Source organism: Bubalus kerabau, chromosome 21 (assembly GCF_029407905.1).
Source record: "Bubalus kerabau isolate K-KA32 ecotype Philippines breed swamp buffalo chromosome 21, PCC_UOA_SB_1v2, whole genome shotgun sequence".
In the NCBI taxonomy this organism is placed as follows: domain Eukaryota; kingdom Metazoa; phylum Chordata; class Mammalia; order Artiodactyla; family Bovidae; genus Bubalus; species Bubalus kerabau.
In genome coordinates, this window is record NC_073644.1 from 48,215,850 (window position 1) to 48,236,753 (window position 20,904).

At 43.5% G+C, this 20,904-nt stretch overlaps 1 long non-coding RNA gene across 5 annotated transcripts; it reads right to left on the reverse strand.

Annotated features, from left to right (window-relative positions):
* Positions 1–3,075: 3,075 nt before the first annotated feature.
* On the reverse strand, positions 3,076–20,376 carry LOC129635853 (uncharacterized). 5 transcript variants are annotated; one of them, XR_008706494.1, is made up of 6 exons: positions 20,040–20,376; positions 18,277–18,341; positions 17,304–17,439; positions 16,555–16,726; positions 10,653–10,778; positions 3,076–3,201 (listed from the first exon to the last, which is right to left on the reverse strand). It is a non-coding gene; the product is annotated as an uncharacterized LOC129635853 (long non-coding RNA). The 5 variants fall into 5 exon arrangements; XR_008706491.1 differs by lacking the exon at positions 3,076–3,201 and adding an exon at positions 5,638–6,257 and having other exon boundaries at positions 20,040–20,375; XR_008706492.1 differs by lacking the exon at positions 3,076–3,201 and adding an exon at positions 8,094–8,299 and having other exon boundaries at positions 20,119–20,374.
* Between the last annotated feature and the right edge of the window lie 528 nt (positions 20,377–20,904).

The following is a 20,904-nucleotide window of genomic DNA, read 5'->3' on the forward strand; positions in this document are numbered from 1 at the left end:
GTGGAGGTCCTCCCTTCTTCCCTTTCCCTCATGGTCTTCCCTTTCCTCCCCTCAAACCCTAGCAGCCTCAGGGGTTCTCATGGGCTTCCTAGCTCATGAGCACTGTGCAAAACTTAGCTTTCCTCCAGGGCCCAGGCTTTACACAGAGAGTTAGAAATTCTAGGTGTAGGTCCCAATTCTGTTCTTTTCTTTTTTTTTTTTTAATTTTATTTTATTTTTAAACTTTACAATATTGTATTAGTTTTGCCAAATATTGAAATGAATCTGCCACAGGTATACCTGTGTTCCCCATCCTGAACCCTCTTCCCTCCTCCCTCCCCATACCCTCCCTGGGTATGGGGGTCGTCCCAGTGCACCAGCCCCAAGCATCCAGTATCGTGCATCGAACCTGGACTGGCGACTCGTTTCATACATGATATTTTACATGTTTCAATGCCATTCTCCCAAATCTCCCCACCCTCTCCCTCTCCCACAGAGTCCATAAGACTGATCTATACATCAGTGTCTCTTTTGCTGTCTCGTACACAGGGTTATTGTTACCATCTTTCTAAATTCCATATATATGCATTAGTATACTGTATTGGTGTTTTTCTTTCTGGCTTACTTCACTCTGTATAATAGGCTCCAGTTTCATCCACCTCATTAGAACTGATTCAAATGTATTCTTTTTAATGGCTGAGTAATACTCCATTGTGTATATGTACCACAGCTTTCTTATCCATTCATCTGCTGATGGGCATGTAGGTTGCTTCCATGTCCTGGCTATTATAAACAGTGCTGCAATGAACATTGGGGTACACGTGTCTCTTTTCCTTCTGGTTTCCTCAGTGTGTATGCCCAGCAGTGGGATTGCTGGATCATAAGGCAGTTCTATTTCCAGTTTTTTAAGGAATCTCCACACTGTTCTCCATAGTGGCTGTACTAGTTTGCATTCCCACCAACAGTGTAAGAGGGTTCCCTTTTCTCCACACCCTCTCCAGCATTTATTGCTTGTAGACTTTTGGATCGCAGCCATTCTGACTAGTGTGAAATGGTACCTCATAGTGGTTTTGATTTGCATTTCTCTGATAATGAGTGATGTTGAGCATCTTTTCATGTGTTTGTTAGCCATCTGTATGTCTTCTTTGGAGAAATGTCTATTTAGTTCTTTGGCCCATTTTTTGATTGGGTCATTTATTTTTCTGGAGTTGAGCTGTAGGAGTTACTTGTATATTTTTGAGATTAGTTGTTTGTCAGTTGCTTCATTTGCTATTATCTTCTCCCATTCTGAAGGCTGCCTTTTCACCTTGCTAATAGTTTCCTTTGTTGTGCAGAAGCTTTTAAGTTTAATTAGGTCCCATTTGTTTATTTTTGCTTTTATATCCAATATTCTGGGAGGTGGGTCATAGAGGATCCTGCTGTGATGTATGTCGGAGAGTGTTTTGCCTATGTTCTCTTCTAGGAGTTTTATAGTTTCTGGTCTTCCGTTTAGATCTTTAATCCATTTTGAGTTTATTTTTGTGTATGGTGTTAGAAAGTGTTCTAGTTTCATTCTTTTACAAGTGGTTGACCAGTTTTCCCAGCACCACTTGTTAAAGAGATTGTCTTTAATCCATTGTATATTCTTACCTCCTTTGTCAAAGATAAGGTGTCCATATGTGCGTGGATTTATCTCTGGGCTTTCTATTTTGTTCTGCTGATCAATATTTCTGTCTTTGTGCCAGTACCATTGCCTTGGAGTAACCGCATTCATCTTGCATAGAAAATGGTCACTACAAACACGTCTTACTTCATGTGCCAAACAGTGCGCATCCCTGCTCTTGTGGATCTTAAAGGACGCCAAACACAAAATGGAAGATGTGACCGTGAATCTTCTTGGTCTTAATGGTCTTCATTATTCAGAAAAGATGGAGGATCTGAGACATTGAGCATCGGGCTCAGGTTACCTGTAGTTCCTATCTCAGTGGTCTTCCTCCATCTCACATGGTGACACTCCCAGTGAAGAGGAGACATCTGTCCTTTGGTGGTTATGGTCTCTAGAGCCAGAAGGGTAAGGTTCAAGTCATAGCTCCCTCACCTGACTTCTAATAAGCACTAGACATATTTGCTATTATTATTACTATTACTTTTATTGCTGCTTTTAATGGTTTTTCCAAGACTGTGAATGGACTCTCTCTTATGCATGCTGTACACATGAATTGTCCAATTAGCCAGTTTAGGGCTACAAATGGAACTAGATTATCCCATAAGCAGAAAAAGTGTATGCACTCAAGCAAAACAAATGTACCAAAAAAAAAAAATGCCTACTTCATTAAACTTAGTTTTGTGATCAGAAAATTCCACCAAAATAGGGGTAGAGAATCATAATTATATCATTTAGTGTTTCCTTTCCAAAGGACTTACCATGAAGCAGAGTGTGCCCTGGAGGAGACAGTAGAGCACAGCTGCCTCCCTTGTCAGAAGTCTGAACCTGGGACCTGGGCTTCCTCAGCCGACCCCTCTGGCTCCGGGCACTCAGTAGCCGTGGCGGTCACCACAATCACATTGTCGTTTCTGGGCTTAGTCTTCCCAGGGACCACTCTCTTGACCTCCTTCCGCATTTGTGCTCCTCTTCTTCATCAGGCATGTTGAGGAGTCAGAAGCGGGGATGGGGGTTAGCTGCTGAAAAGGTTTATGATGAGGCCAGACTCAGCTCTGTCCATCCAGGTACTACCAGATGAGGAAGCCACTTTTGATCATCATAGGGACAAGGCATTCATGTAACTCATGCCAAGGACCCCTCCAACACCACACCATCGACAGCAAAGACAGCTGACATATACAAGGATATCAGCAAGCTGTGAGCTAGGGAGCTGTCTGTCACTTTTCTACCTTTTACTTCAGGATCATTTTTCTTCCTATAGCACCTTCCTCTCGCCTTCTCCCCAGAAGTTGCCCATGAGCTGGCCTCTGGCTGTCCAGGGTAACTAGCTGGCTGCAGCCTTATGCCCAGGACACATCTCCACTTCACAGAAACTGAGCCTGAATCTTCATCTCCTACTTTCCCACCTCCACCACACATACATACCTGGTGTGTCTCCCTCATTATTGAGAAAATTGGCTCAGCTGGTACCTAGTGGAATATTTATCAATACAAAAGCATTTGTGGCTACTGAGAGCTTCCATCTGCTTCATCAGAGGGGTCTATGCACTTCAGAATGGGAAGAGTGGAACACAGATCACCTGCAAAGGTAGAAGGTCAGGCCAAGTGCCGGGGCAGTGGGAGGGCAGTTGAAGGACAAAGGCTGGGACTTGCTGATAGCCTTTCAAATCACATAGCACACTGAGGCCCTGAGTGGGGAGAAGGAGTAAAACCTGTCAGAATCACAGTTCCATTTGGCAGAGGGGCAGGGAACTGGTCACCCAGCTGCATGTAAACAATAAAAGGTATTTCTTTGGAAATTTTTACTTGTCTTTTATATCTTGGATTCATAGCTTTGGGGTTTTCAGGTTTGGATTGAGGAACGTTAGAACTATGAGAGACTTGGGAGATACTGTAATGCACCCTCCATATTTTACAGATGCAAAAACAACAACCCAGGAAAGGAAAATGACTTGACTGAGGTCCCAGAACAAGGCGGTAGCTATGTGTTTGGGGAAAATTCCCCAAGATTTCACATATATAAGACAAAACAAAGTTTTCTATAGGATATAGGGAGAATGAGGCCCTTTCCTTCAATATATTCTTCTTTTTGATTTTGGGGTCTCAGAAACCAGCTGAACCTGGCATGGAATCTGTGTGTGAAAAATCAGCATCCTTGGCTGAGGGTGATCTGGCTGCAGCACCTGTCACCCCATGGGTCTTCAGGGTTGATTCAGTTAATCTGGTTGTCTAGGTAGTGTCCCTTCCCTCCCTCCCTTAGTGCTCTATGTGTGTCCCTCCCAAAACCGCGTGCTCCGTCAGAGAGGCCGACTTTCCCTGATAAGAGGAGGACAGTTCTTCGGTTAAGGGTAGACAAGTAACTGTGCTCCCTGGCTAGAAACTCCAGACAAGTTCTTGAAGTCCTTTTGTAGGAGAATGTAGGTAGTCAGGCTTCCAAGGCTCCAGACACATCCAAATGATGTGCCGCATATGGCAGTCTGCCTTTCCTTCAAAAAAGTTTTAATAAATAATTTTTTAAGAAAAAGGTTTACCTTCTTTCCATTTTAAATGACAAGCTGACCAATCAGGGAGCAAGCAGGCTGGAACATCACGTCACCACTCTGTGGTTTGACATTTTAGTGACCCTGTGGCCTTGCAAAGGTCACCCTCCCAGTGGTGTGCTAGAGCTGGCTCATACCAAGCCAAGTATGTTCATCTTTCTCCAGCTTCACATCGGCAGCTTGAAGTTGGCCATGATGAAAGTATTTACACCAAGGAAACCAGCACATCAGAGCTTTCTTTCCCCACCCACCCACTGAATGGGTTCATCAGCTTTTCCTCTTCCCAGGGCCACTGCTATCAGAGGCTATGCTCTGTGCTCAGTTGCTTTTGTTGTGTCTGACTCTTTGCTACCCCATGGACTGTAGCCTCCAGCTCCTCTGTCCATCGGATTCTCCAGGCAAGAATACTGGAGTGGGTTGCCATTCCCTTCTCCAGCTATCAGAGGCTATCTTGGCTCAAATTACTTCTGGCTCCCTGTTGAAGAATTGTAATCAGAGCAAAGTGGCAGGTCTTTGTCTAGAGAAAGACACTAAAGGCTTAATATTCTTTCTGATTAATCAGTGGCAAATCTTAAGCTCGCTGATTGACACCTCAGATCAGAAATATCTAGATGGCTGTGATCCTGTATGTCCCCTTGGAGCTCTGTGCACTGCCATTTTTCACTCATATGGTGGGGATCCAGGAGGTCAGGGACACAGACACATCCTGCCAGCAAATTGAACTTGGGAGGGATGGAGAGACACATGCTTCCTTAACCCTAACTCTTAACTTGAATAAAAGGCCCTGAAGAATTTTTGCAGATCTTATATGCAGTGTTAATGAGCAAGGCCTCCCAAAAGAGTACTATCCCCACACTTATAGTTATCCATTGCCTTTAATTGTGTACTTTGGCTTGTTGCTATTGAGTTTTGTTTTCATTGGGAGTGTGGGAGGGAAAAGATAATACTTAAAATAGTAGAATGCTTAAGATAGCCTCCTTGCTTACTGGGAGCTGAGAAATCTTGGTCCCTTGGAGTCGTTGTTAGCTTTTTTTCTGGGTTTCAGCCATGAGGAGTCTGACTGAGATGGAGTTGATTGTGGAGTTGATTGTGTCTATGGTGAGATTGAAGGGAGGATCCATAGCATATTTCCTGTCGCATTAGGCACATGACTTTTATAATCTTTCCCTTGTTAAGTAGTTGGAAGTTGGGTTTATTATCTCCACTTAAGAATACATGAAACTGAGCAAATGTTGAACCTAAGACAGTTTTGGGCCTCCTATGCTTCAATCGAACCTGAGTTCGATCCCTGGATTGGGAAGACCCCTGGAGGAGGGCATGGCAACCCACTCCAGTATTCTTGCCTGAAGAATCCCATGGACAGAGGAGCTTGGCAGGCTACAGTCCATGGGGTTGCAAAGAGTTGGACACGACTGAGCAACTAGGCACAGCACATTAGGAAAACATAAGGCTTCATACCAAAGAGATATCATACATTTAATGCTGAAATGTCAAGAATCCAAGATGAGTATTTCATGTATGGATTGATTGACTGAAGGATAGAGTTCTAGTGGAGGGTAAGCTTAGTTTCATGTTAGAATCATTATTGTACTACATTGTTCATAGTGCATTCATTTAATCTATTTTAATAGTGTAAGCAAAGCTATGAGTATGTGTGTATGTGTGTATACATATATCTTATGTATGAACTTGCTGTAGATCATGTTTCATGAGTAAGTACCTACCATGCAGCTGGCACAGGGCTAAGCTCTAAGATACAAGGGGAAGCTGAGAAGATACCAGGACTCTTTGTGAAGCTTACAGTCCACTGTGTGACCTTGTAAAAGGCTTGATAAGAATCAAACCCAAGACTCCTGATAACAAAGTCCAAGCATTCTTTCTCCCATGTAATAGCTGTTCCCCTTGGAAGTGATAAGAAATGGCAAGAATGTGTAGAGGTGGCTCTTTCCTCAAGAGATCCCCCTGGGTCCCCCTGTTGGTAAAACTCTGTGGACTGAGTTTTCCTCTGATTGGTCTGTGGAGAGTGAACTGGTGCTTTCTCCATCTTTTCCTTCCCTGTTCTGGAGACACATTCTTTGTCCAGATCAGAGAGGACTCTGCTGGGAAACACACAAGAGTTAGCAAGGGGGGGTCAGTTGGCTTCATGGAAAAAAGATTTAAAGGCTCAACCTATGGCAGGAGCCCCCACCTCAGTGCTCCCCAAGGAACCCATTTTATTTTCCCTGGACCCCCAAACCCCAAGGAGAATCAGCCATGGGGAAAGATTCCGGCAGGCCTGAGGAATGAGAGCTGGTGACGAAGTGAATGCAACTCTATTATCTGCTCCCAGGGAGGGGAGGCTGAGGAGCTCGGAGGACTGTTTTTCCCTTAACAGATGCAAGAAAGAGCCGGAAAAGGTCAGAGATAAATGTAGCCCTCACTTTGTTCTGCATATTCAAAAGAACTTTTCTGAAGAAAGACCCAAAATATATGTGTGTTCACTCAACCTTTTCTGTCAGGCACAGAGTTCCAGATATGGAAATGACAGGGTAGCCACCAACGAAGTGTTTGCAGGGCTCACAAGCCGGTCCCCAAAAAGAGCATGCTTTGCGTGGGGCCCATCAGTCTGGCTGGAGAGAGAGAAGCTTGGAAACAGGAGAGTATCTTGAGAAATCATTCCCAGAGGGAGCAAAAAGTTCCCAGGGAGAAAGCAGGGATGGAGTGGGAGGGGGAGAGGGGTACGCCATCATCGCGGGAGGCTGGATGGAAACAGTGCAAGACCTCATGGTGGCCAACATCCCTGCGCATAATCAGAAATTCCTCTCAATTCTGTGGGAAAAGGCTCTTTGCATTGTCAGCCCAGATGCCCCCATGAAGAAATAGCATGAAATGAGTCTCAGGGAAATGTCAGCGTGGGAGTGAGAAATGACTGCCAGTGGCTGGGTGGGGGAGGACAGGCCAGAGAGATGGGCTGACGGAATAAGCTGTCGTCCCCAAAGCAAAACAACACCCACAAAGGTAAAGGGACTCTGCATTCAGTTTGGGCAGTTAGACACCCATTTTCTCATTGCCAGTTCCAATTTTTTTATCTCGTAGCCCCGAAATACCTCTCCTAATGTTTCCACAACCAAGGATGACCCAATCTTCCTTTACAACCATAATTCCACCTGTCCACTTGGGTTCACAAAGCTAGCCTCTCTCTCATTCTCCAGACACATCGAGGACTTTTGTATTCCATGTCTCACCCATGTCTCCAAGTCTTAGAGTACTTGTGAGATAACTGCAGGTTACACCTCTCTGATGTGATGTGTGCTTAGTCGCTCGTGTCTGATTCTTTGTGACCCCATGGACTGTAGCCTGCCAGGCTCCTCTGACTATGGGGATTCTCCAGACAAGAAAACTGGAGTGGGTTGCCATAACCTCCTCCAGGGGAACTTCCTAACCCAGGGATCAAGCAGAAGTCTCCCACACTGCAGGCAGATTCTTTACCGACTGAGCCACCAGGGAAACCCTGTTGTGATGTTCAACTATAATTAGTAGCTCCTGTCCTAAGGCTCTTTTCACACTTATCCTACCTGGTCACACTCTATATTAGTCTCAACTATTAATGATAATAATAATAACCAATATCTATTAAGCACTAAAACTATACTAAAACAACTTAACCCTTATACAATTTATTGAACGAATAAATAGTGACATTATTTAATCCTTTTCAGAGAAACAAAATGAGGCTTAGCTAGGTCAAAGGACTTATCTATAATTACATATATAGGCAGAACCTGGATACAAATCCCAGTCCTTCTGATTTGAGATACTCTCTTGTTACCCTTGTGTTCTTCTGCTTCCCATAATGTTTGCTTACTGTCTATCTTCTGAGAGTCAATAAATGCTCGTTTTGCAGATCTAGCCCAGAGAAGATGTTCAGTTGTAAATAATGGATACCTTTGAATCTGACTGTTTTCTTTACTCAATGCATATATTTGGTGCTTGCTTTACAAGTAAATTCATTGATAAGCATGAATATTGAAATGAAGTTTTTAAAAGGACATGAGACAGGTTTAACTGATACACAGTTAACAAATGTTCTTGAAGAGATGGGAAGAATATTATCTTCTTAGATGGGCTTCCCTGGTGGCTCAGACAGTAAAGAATCTGCCTGCAATGTAAGAGACTGGGTTCAATCTCTGGATCTGGAAGATCCCCTGGAGAAGGGAATGGCTACCCAACTCCAATATTCTTGCCTGGAGAATTTCATGGACAGAGGAGCCTGGCGGGCTACAATCCATGGGGTCACAAAGAGTCAGACACAACTGAGCCTGGGTGACTTTCACTTTTCTTTTACTATCTTCTTAAGTAAGACTTTAGGAACCAGAGATTCTAAAATTAAATGTTATAGTGGACAATTAACTTCTAGCAGATAATAAAACTTTTGCACTATAATTATAGACAGGGCTGCAGATGATTTTAAGAGCATCTACTGCAGCTGATTTTTCATTATAGGTGAATAATCTAAGGTATAGACTCAGGAAGGACCTTATTCTTGGTCATTCAGGTAGTGCTTCTCAGAACTAACTTTGTTGAAGTGTGAATACTTGAAAAGATCAACCCACAAAGGAAATGTGGAACACTGGTAGTGTCTAGGGCTTCTCAAACTCCAGTGTGCATACAAATCAAGTATGGGGTTCTATAGCATGCAGATTCTGACTCAGTGAAATCAGAATCGGGAGTGGGGGCTGCATTTCTGACAAGTTCCTAGGTGAGGCCTCTTCTATTTGTCCATGGACTAACTATACCCTAGACAGCTGGTATCTAATCTAGATCAGCACCGTCCAATAGAGATATAATTTGAGCCGCCTATGTCATTTTAAATTTTCTAGTAGCCACATATAAGAAAGCTTAAAAGAGATAAAATTAAATTTAATAATATTTATTGAATCTAATCTTTGAAATCCAGTATTTAGCTTTAAATTTATAGCACAATTTGAACTAGTCGGATTTCAAATGCTCTATAGACACACGTGGCTAGTGGTCATCAGCTTAGACAGAATAGCTCCAGACTATACTTCTGTCACTAGTAGACTCTCTTGTGAAGTCTATTTCATGTTTAGGTCTTGAAACCCAACTATACCAGTTCATCTCTCAAAACAGACTGTGTGTGCCCTATGACATCCTGCCCAGGTTTGGGCACATACATATACAGTCAGTGAAGACATTAACTGATTTCAACCCTCCCTGACTTCCTATAAGGAGAAAACAGACTTTCCCACCTCTTTGCACATTTACATTATTCAGCTCAGAGCTCTCCAGTTCCTGCACTGTGTATGACATCAGATAAGGTGACTTCCAAACTTTCTTCTTCTTCCAAGAGTCTATGATTTTATTCATTCCAACGTTAGCTACAGTCACCTTCTCAGCCTCTTTTTCTTCATGGCAAACAGTTCTTCCATTCCTCCCTCATTTCCCCTCTTAAAAACTCATTAATCACCTGCATGCTCCCTCTGGAGCCAATTCCAGGCAACTCTCAGATTTAGAGGCTTAAGTGGAATGCTGAAGTCTAATAGAGGACAATTGGGATACTATATTAGATGCTCCTATATCTTAATGCCCTCAGAATTCTGTCTCGGGTTTATATATGGCCCTGAGAAAAATGACCCATGATCAAATTATTAAGTGTGCAAGGAAGAGTAGAATATAGAAGTGTAGTGGCTAAGGGCACAGGCTCTGGGATCAGATAGCCTGTGATCAAATACCAGTCAGCATAGGAGCAAATGTAAATTCTCTAAGCTTCCCTATCACCTAATAGCTACACAGTTCAATGAGATAACCCAAGTAAATGACTTCAGACAGTACCCCTACAGATTAGTGTTCAATAAGTTGCAGGTGATTATAAAATCTGGAGTTTTTTGACATGTGAGAAGGGGACCTGATCCTTGCCCAGCTCCATCAGGAGAAGTCCTGTGGCCCAAAAGGACTGAGCCCATTTGGGGTTGTGCCTGCATATGTGTGTGTTAGTCACTTGGTCATGTCCAACTCTTTGTGACCCAGTGGATTGTAGCCCATCAGCCTCCTCTGTCTATGGGATTATCCACACAAGAATACTGGAATGGGTTGCCATTTCTTCCTCCAGGGGTTTTCCTAACCCAGGGAATTTAGAGCAAACCTACTTCTCTTTTACATGTGCATGCTAAGTCGCTTTAGTCATGTCCAACTCTTTGCGACCCCATGGATGGTAGCCCACCAGTTTGCTCTGTCCATGGGGATTTTCCAGGCAAGAATACTGGAGTGGGTTGCCATGCCCTCCTTCAGGGGACTTTCCCAACCCAGGGATCGAATCTGCATCTCTTCGGTCTCCTGCACTGGCAGACGGGTTCTTTACGACCAGTGCCACTACCACTAGGCGTCTAATCCCTCTAATCTCAAGACCTTCTTAACTCAGCCCTTGTCCTTAAATTCCATCACGGATTTCCTTCTCATCGCCTTTCTAGCTGGCATTCATTGGCAAACTTCACCTGGCTCTTTAAGAGCTTGTCAAGCGCGGGTCATCGCAGAGTGCCCTGTGCACAGAACTCCTGGGTGATGCCTTGTTTCCGTGCTGCCCAAAGTCACCTCATGCAGTTTGCAAATAAACTTCTCCCCTGAAAGAAAGAACAAACAGTTCATAATTGGCAATCTGCATAATGAGTGGTGCGTCTATGCAAATATAACATTTGGAATAATCTATTAATATCTCGACTGTGATGTTTGTGGGCCACCACTTCCCATGCTAATGAGCCAGAGCCAAATATTTTCTGACTCCTCTTGAGGTGAAAAGAGAGACTGACAAACTGCTTTCTTCCTGGGATTCCAATTAGAAATCTGGAGACCACCAGAGTTGGAAAGGATCTCAGAGACTATTTGATCCCTACACTCCCCAACCACCTCTCACATTAAGGATGAGGAGTTGGAAGTTGAGAGACATGTGGCAGCCCCTACATGGGCGTCCTGTGCTGTCAGTGGTCAAAAGCCAGTGGCAGATTCCCAGCCTCAGCCCTTCTTGAGATGCCAACAATGGATCAACATCACCTCCTGCTGATCAGGCTTTTGTTTCTAAAATGCAGTCTTCCATGTGCAATTCCGTGTGGAATTGTCTTTAGCTCTCTCTCCTCTGCCTTCTCTTTCTCTTGATTGAGCTCCTCTTGCTGATCTGGACTTCTAATCTAGAGAACCAACTTCCAGGGACTGCAAGGCAGAAAACTGGGGAACTCGGATCAAAAACATCTGGTCCCAAATAACATGTCATTTGTGAGCTAACCAAAAGATACAGCCCTTGGATAGGGTTGAGTCCTTTGCTGTTGAAGTAGAAAGAGTCTTAAACACGCATACACACACAACTTCAGTTTTAAAAGTGCTGCTGAACCACCAGCTCTGGGGAAGTGTAGGACAGGCTTTGTGAGTAATCCATAACCACATTTTCTTAACCCCTTCCCTTTTATCCCAGGCTCTCTTGCCAATCTTAGGCACTTCCATCATTCTCTTCCCCTTCCTTAGAAGCTCCTTCTATCACCCAAATTTCTGACAAGCAGCAGTCCCTGTTCACATACCTGGCCTGGGCAGGGTGGGAAACTGTGGCCAGGGACAGAACCACTGGTTGCTCAGTCAGACACTTAACCATTGCCCAGAGAGGAAGAGAGCCAGTGTGGTCTGGGAGGTTTGGGCCACACCCCAGCAGGGACACTAGCAAGCCTTAAGTTCTCCATATTTAAGGCACAGGGCAAACTGCTGCTCCCCTCTGATGCATTTTCTGGACTTGACCTCACTACTCAGATTGAATTAAGAGCCTCTCCTCATGTTTGGGGCTTCCCAGATGGCGCTAATGGTAAAGAACCAGCCTGCCAACACAGGAGACTTACAAGAGACGAGGGTTATATCCTTGGGTCAGAAAGATCCCCTTGAGGAGGGCGCGGCAACCCACTCCAGTATTCTGGCCTGGAGAATCCCCACGGACAGAGGAGCCTGATGGGCTACAGTCCATAGGGTCGGACATGACTGAAGATACTTAGCATGCATGCATGCCTCATTTTTCAGATTGTACAAACCACCCTTTTCCTTTGTACAATTTATACTTTGCTGAGCTGTCTACATGTCTCTCTTCCAGGCTAGATTATGAATCCTTTTGTCTCCTGAAACCTTGAGCACTTTGCTCAGTATCTGCCACAAAAACATGCTCAGACAGAGTAAGTAAATGAAGTCATAAAAACCTCTGCACACTTCAGTTTCTGCATCAGGGAAATGAGGTAGTTGCACTTTCTCAACTTAACTCTATGAGTCTAAGATCTTATTGAGCACCTGCTGTGTTCTCACATTCTGTGAGGAGTTACTAAAAATCAAAGGAAGTATAAAACTTTTTCTAACCCTCACCAGTCTAGTTGGAAACAAAAACACATTCAGTAAAGAAAATCATTTCAGGCTAAACTGGCCAGCTATATAGTTGATGCAACAGAGATTCAGAGAACAGAGAGATTCTTGCCAGTGAGTGAGTGAGTGAAATCACTCAGTCGTGTCCAACTCTGCGACCCTGTGGACAGCCTACCAGACCCCCCATCCATGGAATTTTCCAGGCAAGAGTACTGGAGTGGGTTGGTATTTCCTTCTCTAGGGGATCTTCCCAACCCAGGGATCAAACCCGGGTGTCCCACATTGTAGGCAGATGCTTTACCATCTGAGCCACCAGGGAAGTCCCTGACAGAGGGGACCTTTAAAGACAATTCTCAGTGGCAGTATGTGGGTGGGCACAGGGTGGGAGCATCCCAAGAGCAAAGGATGCATGAGCCACCTGCAACAGGGCTTCAGAGCTAGGTGTACAAGCCAGTTACCTGTGGAAGAGGAGCAGCAGCCTCATACCTGATTCCTGATCATCAGTTCAGTAAGAAACCTCTACAACTCTTGCTTATATGTTTAGCTTCTCCTCTGTATACACTGTTCCCTAAAAAATGTGTCCTATTTTAATAAAACACTGTGTCACTCATGTTATCCTCAAAATGTTCCTTCACTTTCTTACTCCTTGGAAATGTGACTCCTGTCACTGGATCCACTGCGCGAACAGCCCCATGCAATCTGGCTGCTTCCTCCCCTAGGTGCTGATGCTATTTTCTAAAGAACTCGAGAACATCAGTAACTGCCAAACCTCAGAGCTATTTCTGGTTGGAACTACTGACCACCAACCTGCCTTTCTTGAAATGTCTCTTCTGGTTACTGTCATCTGCTCAACTTTTTTTTATCACAAACCTCACTTTCCATCTTTTTTGTTTGTTTTTTACTACCTTCTCATCCCTAAACACAGACATTCCCCCAAATCACTGAGAATCTTTACCTCAATCCCTGGATGATTGCATCTTTTTTTATATAATATTGGCTTCTACCCAGATGACTTGCAAATTCCTGATACTAATCCCAAGTCCTCTCCCAAGCTTTGGACACTGGCTTCGAATCAACTGCCAACTAAACGGTCAGCCTGGAGTCTTAGCAGCACCTAAAACCGCTGTCTAAAATACAGCCCTTCCTATTTGCTCTTACCCCGAGCCTTCCCCCGCCACCATCCTTCCCTTTCCTTCCTCGCCACATTTATTCCAAAGCTTAAACTTTGTAGATTCCCCCTCCTCAGCATCTCGGCTCAGATTCCTCTCTTTCTTTCCGCTTCATGCGCCCGTCCTTTCATCTGGCTCTTTTCTCCCTCTTAGACACCTGCCTTGTCACTCTCACTTTCAATCCATACAAAGCTGCCAGTTGCACCTTTTCTTTGTTATGGCTCTGATTATCCCTCTTCACTGCATAAAAGCTTTCCATGATTCTCCTTTACCTACAAAACTTAAAAGAAACCCTTGGTCGGGGGCCCAAGTCTCTGTCTTCTATGGCCTCATCCTCTGGCTTTTACCTCCCACCACTACCTATTCAGCCTGGCAGGCTACAGTCCACGGGGTCACAAGAGTCGGACGCGACTTAACGACAAAATCACCACCACTACCTATTCAGGGGCTTCCCAGGTGGCACAGTGGTAAAAAATCTACCTCGGTGCAGGGGATGCAGAAGACGTGGGTTTGATCCCTGGGTCAGGAAGATCCCCTGGAAGAGGAAATGGCAACCTGCTCTAGTATTCTTGCCTGGAAAATTCCATGGACAGAGGAGCATGGTGGGCTACAGTCCATGGGGTCGCAAAGAGTCAGACACAGCTGAGTGAGCACACAAGCGCTGTTTACTCAGCCTCCCAATTACAAAGATCTTGACTGTTTTCCACAGACATTCCACACACTCCCATCTCAGTGGCTTTCTCAAGCTCATCTGTCTTCCTAAAATATTCTCCCCCTACAATTACTGTAAAAAATGTATGTATCCTTCAAAATTCCCTTGAAATTGCCATTCCTTCCTTAAACCCTAAAACTAGTGTAATTTCCATCTCTTTGTTTCTTCCCTAAGTCACTTAGATGTTTTACTTTAAATTTACAATTATTTATCAGCAGGCTCCAAACCAGAAAGTAAGCTCCTAAGACTGGGACTACATCTTATTTGTTTCTGAATTCTCTGGAGGATTTAATACATTGCCTTAAAGGCTCTTATTAAAAGTGAATTGAATTGAACTGAACTGAAATACTGATAAAGAGGTCTGATGACAGTGTCCTTTATTCCTCATCTCCAGAGTAAAACGTCCTGAGAACTACTTCTTGAGAACACTCTGTGAGCTACAGAGCAGTTAAAACATTTAAACTTGAACTTGGATGGCCATCCCCTATATCTAGTGAAAACTGACTTCAAAGACTTCTGGAAGTAGTTTTCTCCTTAAAAATTCTGAGATGACATGATAGAAGCAGGTGACTCAGCAGGTTTCTGGAGTTGGACATCAATTGTCCTGAATTCTTGTTTATTCTTGCACGTGCAGTCACATTTATGGACTGACATTTTACTGATGCTCTTTGGGAGGTAAAGAGTTAATGAATATACAGTTAAGGCTTTCAAGTTCAAGATCCTGATGAAACTCTAGGAGAAGGGTCCATGCCATTGTTTGTTTGTTTGTTTGTTTTTACCAAGGTATTCACAGGGCCTGGAAAACATCAGTGTGTAATACAATTTTATCAAATAAATCTGATGGGGAGATGATACCTGACAAAAGAGCTAATCAAATTAAAATCCAAGGTAGCAAAAGATTACACAAAAACACAAGATAGTAAAGTTACTGCACTGTATTAATCCTTGAATTCTTCACCCCTCCCCCCATCCCATCTAGTGCCTAGAATAACCCAGATGGGCATATTCTAGCTGGAATAACCTCAGGTGTCACAGATACAAACTTCCACCCAGTGCAAGACCAGCTCTCAGGCGTCCTTGACAAAATCCCTTCCAGCTTCTACTTTAATTCCCTCAAGAATAGTAAGCTTGCTGACATCTACATTGTTGGACAGTTCTCTATGTTAAAAAGGCACTTCCCATATTGAGCCAAAAGTTGGCTTCTTATAAATTCCACCCACTGGTCCTAATTCTGCCTCCAAAGTAACACAGTGAAAATCTATTTTCTCTTCCATGTGATGGCCTTCCCATGTCTGAAGACACGTCTCCACCATGTGAACTATTCTCCGTTCCCTGTCCCCATTGCCTCAACCATTCTTCCTGTGACCTGGTTTCAAAGCTACTCTTCACAATCATTACCCACCTCTAAATGTGCTGCAAACATGCTACCCACTGATCCTCTAAAATGTGATTCCCAGACCTGAACAAAATACCTTATTTATGCTCTATCTCAACTGTTACCTTCTATGATCTGAGTCCCATCCATCTCTTAAAGAAGCCTATGAGTACATCAAATTTTGTGAAGCTTGATAATTATTTGCTTACACTAAGTGTAGAATTTTGTTAAAAATTCATGCCCATTTTAGATAAACTCACCTCCCCCAAGTCTCTCATCCTCTGATTTTTCAGTTATCATAGGACTTGACCATGGCCAAAAAGAATGTTAAGCAGGTATTCCATTTTACTCAGGGACTGGTAGGAGTATGTGGTAGGTAAGGAAAGGAGCTCTCTGCTAACTAGCTAGGAGACCATATGCAAACCACTTTCCATCCCACCTGCCAAATAGCACATTAATATATGGCTCAAATAAGAAAGTTAGACGCGAAAGGGATTTGAAAAATCGAACTGAAGACTGAAAAGGAAATATTAAGATGATTTAGTCTCCAGGAAACCCCCAGTGCCCTTCAATTATCTCCTGGTAGCTGCCACTGTAATCTCCAGGCCTCTCGCATATGCTGCTGATGGGGTTAACCTTGCTCAATGGTCTAGTGCCCAGGAAAGAACAAGACCACCCTTAACACCTGTGTGATCATGGCAACCCACTTAACCTTATGGAAATTGTCAATATCCTCCAGCCAAAGACCACCAGGCTCACACCTGTAGTTGAACATGTTGGGGTTATTACTCTTTCAATCAAGCAAGGATGCACATCATGGTGAAGTGGTATCTCAGGAAAGGGTGCTGGAGAGAACCGTTCATAGCATCTCGGCCTTGGCTGGATGATTTGAGACAGGGTCCAAGGAAATGAAGGTTTGCTCCACTTTGGGTGCTGTCAGAAAGAGGGGAAAAGTCTATGACTGGGTATCTTAATAAATCTCATGTATAGTGAGAATTACTTGTAAAGAAGTAGATGTCACTCATTCTAAGTGGGTTTTCAGTATTTGTGGGTGGCATGGTGGCCTTGTTTTTGCTTGTTTAGATAAAATAATAAAATACCCTTGCTTTGTCTCATTTTATCATGGTCTCAGAATAACCTTGTCTGAGGTTAGTGTTCAGCAAGATTGTTTATATCCATCAGGAGAATAACATGACCTAGCTGTGAGGGCCAGGCCAGCTTTCAGATGTCAGGGCCTTCTCTTTTTTTCTTTCTCAAAGTTAATTTAACTGTTTGTTAACCTCCTTACATATCAGTTACCTCATCTAGAAAATAGAAATAATAACTCTTACCATTGTGGTCAGGGATCAAAAGTGCTCAGGTGTGTGGAAATGCTTTGTCAACTCTATGGTTGCTTTCTAACTACGGGGCTGCCTTGCTCAGCTCTGGGCTCCTCGATCTATGACCTGCAAACATTCTTGAGTTTTATTGGGCCCTCTTAGGCCATCACCCCCGAGAAGAAAAATCTTACCTGTAGCTTTATAGTTGAGCCCTCTGTGGAAGCTGCTCTTGAACTCTTCTGATAAACCTCCCACCACAGATGAAGGCAGCCAGTCTGTACTTACTGGGCAGTGAATTATCTCCTCTACCAGCTGGAGCTGATCTCTCTGGTGAAGCAGAATCAAGCAGGCCTGAGATCATCTTATCACATAGTGCAGTTGGATAGTGAAGTTTGGTATATATTTGGTTAATAAATAATTACATTCTTATAATCAAAACATCATTGGAGACATATTCTTGACCAAGCCTCTTTATAGTTAAGTTAAGGATCAGGTAATGAAATACCTCCTGAGTTTAGTTTTCTGTGATCTCTTGATTGGGGTCATCTAAAACTATGTAAGCCACAAAGACACAGGGCTGGATCTAATCTGTTTCCTTTGCTTTTAGATCCTTACCTGAACCAACAGGGATTTCAACCTTCGTGTCAATATTTTATTTTTTCTTCTGCAATGTGTCTCGGGCATAACTTTTTAGGAATCTAATAACATGGACTATAAATTCTTTAAGGTGCAGACTGGCTGGAGACAAAAACTGTGATTTTAACTCAACTCATGTAACATTTGGGCATAATACTGGTGCTCAGTGCTGGGGATATAGAGGAGAATTAAACGCAAGTTCTACCTTCAAAGAGCTTGTACTTTTTAAGGGAAAGATAGTACATGGTGGAATATATTGAGTAGTACAATGGGTGTCAAGAAGAGTGGGGTTTCATTCTACCTGAAACGTTAAGGGAAGACTTCTTGCAAATAAAAAAAAATTTTTTTTTTGCTAGAGTTAATCTATATGGCTTGGTTTGCAAAACACCTAGCTACTGTGTTACATCTCCCATATTCTCCACAATTCTAGCCACTGTGTTACTAGCTACTAGTAGCTCCATTCTCCTAGCGGCTATATTATGTCTCCCCAACCCATTTTTCCCACCTGGAGACTAAGTGATTACCTACCTTGCATTATTGGAAGGAACCATATTCCCTTATGATTTGGAGTTTAAGTCAGGTGTGATTAGCCCCTGAAATACAAGTATTTTAGGTCAAATCACTTTGTAAAGAACTTATGAAAGTTCTAGGCACTTGGTAGGCACTTCTCAAAGACTTCTAATTGATTAAATAACACCAATATTTTCAGACATTCCTTTTTAAATTCATGTGGTTCTTTTGAAAAGCACTGCTAGATATCAGTTTTTTCTTTTTTTGAAGGCCACTACAGTCTTGCATAAAGCTTAGTTTAGAACTGCAAGAACCTTTAAAATTATCTAAACCAGTGGTGGCAAGCAGTTTTAGCCTCAAGAAAGAACTCTATTTGGTCAATAATGGCTGTTTCAAATGCTACGTTGGAAAGGATTCTGAGTCTAATTCAGTAGAAAAGATGATCTCTTAGCCTTATGTGCTATAGGCATGAACTGCCTAGCTCCATTTGTGCTATACACTTGCCTTCCCTGATGTATTCCAATGTCTTTTTTTGACAGAAGAGTAAATTGCAAACTAGAGAGGGAAAGTGACTTGCCCAAGAAAACTAGGACTAAGACCCAGGTCTCCTGATTCCAAGTTTATTGCTTTTCCCATAATGCCATGCAGCTCCCAGAAGCCCCTGGGAGGTCAGTGCAGACTGTCTGCAGAAAATAGAAGAAACTAGTTTGTAGTATATTGAAACAGCGCAGCTCCAGTGCAAAACACAGTGACCACACAGAAGCTATTTCAGCCAATGATGCTTCAAAACTTCATCCAGCTCATGGAATCCCAGAGGCTGAGAGGTGAAATGAGCTTAGCAGTCGCCCAATAAAAAGCTACTTTCAGACAGTGCAGACTGTCTGTGGAAAATAGAAGAAACTAGTTTGTTGTATATTGAAACAGCTCAGCTCCAGTGCAAAACACAGTGACCACACAGAAGCTATTTCAGGCAATGATGCTTCAAAACTTCATCCAGCTCATGGAATCCCAGAGGCTGAGAGGTGAAATGAGCTTAGCAGTTGTCCAATAAAAAGCTATTTCAGCCAGTACAGGAGCCTTTTCTCTAGTTTCCCTTGTGGCCCTAAACAAAACTGGTCTGGGCAAGATTTGCATTTGTTACACTCACACTTCTCTTGCTTTCTCTACTTCCCCCAGTCTCCTCGGAGTCAGCCTCCAGCAGTTCAGACCCTTATGATGTTCTTGATCCAGTTTAGACCTTCAATCCAGGCTTAATCTTATCCCAAGTTGTTCTATAATCCAAACCGTCTAAATCACTATCCTTGCTGGAGTCTAGAGAAGACCACTCTGAAAAATATTCTTGGGTGGCTGCCCTAGGCTCTGCTTGCCTGGGCTAATTTTCTCCACTTCAGGGCCCATCTCTTCCCTGCAACCCCAAGGAGCATCTTACAGTGAGGTGAGGTGAGAAGGGTGAAAGAGTTTAATCTGAGATTCTTCTGCTGGGTAGATATGAAGACAAGGACCAATATCAAGGGTAAATTCCCAGAAAATGAACAAATTTAGAGAGACTTTCTGGGTTGAGTAGAGGTGGAAAAGAATCTATCTACAAGACATGCTAGCATAGGCATTACATAGAGAGGTGGAGATTGGATGCAAATTACATTTGTTTGAAAACGAGAGGGCTGAAACCCGAAGCCTTTGCCTCTTAAACCACTGGGCCTTGACCCACTGCACAAGAGAGGAGTCATATCTTGAAGGAGCCTCGTAGACCTTCTCTGCTGACTGAGACATACTGACCCTACCTCCAGCAGATGATTTCACCTTCAATACGAAAAGCAGTGTGGACACTTCCAGGACCAGCCTGGGAATTCAGGAACAAACCTTGCTCTCTAGAGGGCTTTGTGGCCCTAGGATTTCTGTGCTCCTCAGTATGGAATCAGTCAACAGGCTTCACAAAGGAAATATCCCCCACTCTCATGGGGCTGCCAAGGATGCTCCAAAGTCACCCCCAGCCTGCTTTGGCCTGTGTCTGAGTAAATGGATGGATTTAGGATCGACTCTTAGGCACTGCTGCCCTCTGCTGGGTGGTATGGACCCAATTGCCCCCACGAGGTGCTCTGTCCACCCCTCAGCTGCCCAGCCATTTGCCCTATGGCTGACCGGCCTTGCAGCTCATGCTCAAGTGGAAAAGCACCAGGAAACTGAGGACCTTGGCAGGTGTGTGTACTTGTGTGGGTGCTGGGGTGAGACTGACCTATGGGATTAAATCCAAATGGCCAATTATCCTCAAGTAAAGGTGAAAGCTCCCTTATGATTTGAGTAAGACCTTCACTATGGTCTCACTCAGCTGAAAAACCACATACATACCACCATGATGGCACCTTGAAGCAAAGATGACCAACAAGCTTTGCCTGCCTTTTGTGACTGGTGAGCTAAAGCACAGAAGCAAAATGGGAATAATCGGATGGCAGGGTAACATCAGGATATTGTCATTGTTCTCCTTAGAGATGAAAGGGAAAGCAGAAAAACATCTGCACTCTGAAATCTGCTCCAATGTGCTACGTGGGCCAAGAAAACCTGCAACCACAAAGTGGGGCTAATTTACTGCTCTAATCACCAGCCTCCAATCTGAAGCCAGACCTTATCTTAAAGTACACACCAGTTACA